We start from the raw sequence: 3828 nt of genomic DNA, 5'->3' as shown, positions 1-3828 counted from the left end.
GCGAGTGGACCTTTGGGTGCCCCTCTCTTTAACATTGCATAAAGCCCCAAGCCTGTCCCCGTGCAGTAGGTAGGGAGTGCGCCGGCAGTTGTAGCAGAAGGCCAAGGGGGTGGGGGGGGGCAGAGGGCGCTGAGCACTCCTCCTCGCTCATGGCTCACGGACCCTCTGCACCACAGTGGAGTCCCACCTGCCTCCGTGGCAAGCTTAGATGTCAGTGGGCTCCTGGCCTCGGTTCTGCCTCTTCACCACAAACATCCTACCCTGCCGCGGTAGGATGCAGAGTGTATTCTGCAAAGACCACAGGCAGGCGTTTGATGGGTCCATTCATGTGGTCCATCAGAAACCAGATTCAGTGCTGACCAGCTCAGCGAGGGCGCTGGCTGCTTGCTCTGCTCACCGTTCTCTAGATCCCCAGACGACGCCTGCACCGCGCCTGCGCTCATCACGGAGAAGCCCTGTCAGCACAGAAGTCATCGAAAACTTTAGGTGCTGGGGGCTCTCCCCGCTACAAGCAGTTTCTGACTCTCCATGCTTTAAAAAGATGAAGTATATTAAGAGCATCTTACGTGAAGAAAGCAAATGGTCATTAAAAAGACAGAAAAGAAAGAGACCAAAGCAGATGTCAGTAAAGATTGAAACTTGCTCTTGATAATAGTTAACAATTTTCTGTTCTGCTCTTGACTTTATCATTTCACAGGGTAGCTCAAGAAGGCAAAGTATCATGATGAAATGTACAAAGACCTGGAGTTAGAAAACCAAAAAGGAAAAACATGCCCGGCATATCTTAAGACTAGAGAACTAAAGGAAAAATTCAAGCTTCAAGTGGCACTGTTAATAGAGCGGTTACACATTAGGCTGCTAACCACAAGGTCAGCAGTTCAAAAGCACCGATGGCTCTGAGGGGGAAAGATGAACTTCCTATTCCTGAAAAGAGTTCCAGTCTTGGAAACCCACAAGGGGCAGTTCTACCCTGTCCTACAGAGTCAATATGAGTCAGCATCGACTCGATGGCAGTGAGTTTTTTTAGTGAGATGGGCAAAATATTGAACAATGTAGAAAATATCAAAAGAAGATGAATGGACTACAAACTCACTGTACCAAAAAAACAAAACAAACTACTTGACACAATCATTTCAAGTGGTAGCATGTGATCAAGAACCAATGGTGTTGAAGGAAGAAGTCCAAGCTGGAAAGAAGGTATTAACAAACAAACAACAAAGGCTCCAATAGTTGACAGAATACTATTTAAAATGTTTCAACAAGTTGATGGAGCACTAGAGACACTGTCCCATCTATGCCAAGAAATTTGGAAGACAGCTACGTGGTCAATCCATTGGAAAAAAATTTATTTGTACCTATTCCAAAGAAAAGTGATCCAACAGAATGAAGAAATGATCAAACATTAATATCACACGGAAGTAAAATTTTGTTGAAGATCATTCAGCAATGGTTGTAGCAATACATTGACAGGGAGCTGCCAGAAATTTGGGCTGGATTCAGAAGAGAATATAGCAGGAGGGATATCATTGCTCATATCAGATGGATCTTGGCTCAAAGTGGAATACCAGAAAGTTGTTTACTTCTGTTGTATTGACCACACAAATACATTTTACTATGTGGATCGAAACAAACTATGTACAGCCTTGAGAAAAAAGGGAACACCAGAACTCTTCATTGGGCTATGTAGAATCATGGATCAAGAGGCAGCTGTGCTAACAGAACACAGGAATACTGCATTGTTTTTAATGAGGAAAGGTGTATAATAGGATTATATCTTTTCTGGACATTGGCTTCCACTCAAATACTCCCTCAATGGAAGAATACTTTGTTCTATTAAACTGGCATTCTATGGTGCTCACCTTCCTGACACAATCGCTGAAGACAAAATGTGTGCATAAGCAAATGTGGTAAAGAAAGTTGATTGTGCCCAGCTATCAGAAGATATAGCCTCTGGGGTCTTAAAGGCTTGAAGGTAAACAAGCAGCCATCTAGCTCAGACGCAACAAAACCCATATGGAAGAAGCACACCAGCCTCCATGATCACAAAGTGCCGAAGGGATCAGGTATCAGGCATCATAAAAAAAAAGCTCATATCATTGTGAATGAGGGGGAGTGTGGAGTGGAGACTCAAAGCCCATCTGAGGGCAATTGGACATTCCCTTACAGAAGGATCCCAGGGAGGAGAAGAGCCAGTCAGGGTGCAATGCAGCAACGACGAAACATACAACTTTCCTCTGGTTCCTAAATGTTTCTTCTCTGTACCACTATCATGATCCCAATTCTATCTTACAAATCTGGCTAGACCAGAGCATGTACACTGGTACAGATGGGAACTGGAAACACAGGGAATCCAGGGCAGATGATCCCTTTAGGACCAGCGGTAAGAGTGGTGATGCTGGGAGGGTAGACGGAGGGTGGGTTGGAAAGGGGCAACCGATTACAAGGATCTACATATAACCTCTTCCCTGGGGGATGGACAACAGAAAAGTGGGTGAAAAGAGACGTCGGACAGTGTAAGATATGACAAAATAATAATTTATAAATTATCTAGGGTTCGTGAGGGAGGGGGGAGCAGAGAGGGAGGGGGAAAATGAGGAGCTGATGCCAGGGGCTTATGTGGAGAGCAAATGTTTTGAGAATGATGAGGGCAATAAATGTTTAAATGTGCTTTACGAAATTGATGTATGTATGGATTGTGATAAGAGTTGTATGAGCCGCTAATAAAATGATTAAAATTAAAACAAAGGGCTGTATCCTTTCACCATACTTATTCAATCTGTATGCTGAGAAAATACTCTGAGACAGTGGGCCATATTAAGAAGAACACACACACACACACACACACACACACACAAAGAAGAACACAACATGAGGATTAGAGGAAAACTTAACAACTTTGATGACACAACCTTGCTAGCTGAATGTGAGGAGGACTTGAAACGCTTGCTGATGGAGTATTACAGTCTTCGATATAGATGACAACTGAATGTAAAGAAAAACAAGTCTCACAACTGGACCAATACATCACATCATGGTAAACAAAGAAAAGATTGAAGTAGTCAAGAATTTCACCTTGCTTGGATCCACAATCAGTGATCATAGATGCAACAGTCAAAAGATCAAGTGACATACTGCACTGAGGATGCTGCATCAGCCTCCTAAAAGTATTAACGAGTGAAATGCCTCTTTCAGGATAAAGGAGTGTCCGGCCTAAGCCCTGGCCTACTCAGTGGCCTCATGTGCATGTGGAAGTTGGACACCGAATAAGACTAAAAAAATGGCTGCGTTTGAATTACGACTCTGGAAAAGAATACTGCAAGTTCCACGGACAGTCAGAAGAACAAACAAAACCTTCTTGGGAGAAGCCCAGCCAGAGTGCTCTTTAGAAGGTAGAAAGGCAACAACAACAAAAAAGAAGGTAGAATGGCAAGACGTTGTCTTACATACATTGCACATGCTATCAGGAGAGACTAGTCCCTCGAAGGACATCAAGTTGGTAAAGCAGAAGAGCATCAAAAAGAGGAATACCATCAATGGTTGACAACAGTGACTGCAAAGACAGGCCCAAACAGAGCCACACAGTGAGGATGGCACAGGACTGGTAGTGCCACCTGTTCATTGTGTTGCGCGTGGAGTTGCTAAGAGTCGGAACTGACTAGATGACACCTAGCAACAGCAATAACAATAACAGGTGAAGTAAAAGAGCTGAAAAGAAAACGTCAAAGGGCAGTCTGAGAAGGTAACAAAGTATTATAATGACATGTGCAAAGAGAAGTAGAAAACAAAAAAGCAAGAACAGGTTCAGCATATCTTATATGGAAAGAACTA

At 43.5% G+C, this 3828-nt stretch overlaps 1 pseudogene; it reads right to left on the bottom strand.

The window, feature by feature from the left end:
* Window positions 1–204: 204 nt before the first annotated feature.
* LOC142439530 (ragulator complex protein LAMTOR4 pseudogene) lies at window positions 205–443 on the bottom strand (annotated as a pseudogene).
* Window positions 444–3828: the final 3385 nt, after the last annotated feature.

Source organism: Tenrec ecaudatus, chromosome 1 (genome assembly GCF_050624435.1).
Source record: "Tenrec ecaudatus isolate mTenEca1 chromosome 1, mTenEca1.hap1, whole genome shotgun sequence".
NCBI lineage: Eukaryota > Metazoa > Chordata > Mammalia > Afrosoricida > Tenrecidae > Tenrec > Tenrec ecaudatus.
This window is presented reverse-complemented; position numbering and strand designations above follow the sequence as displayed.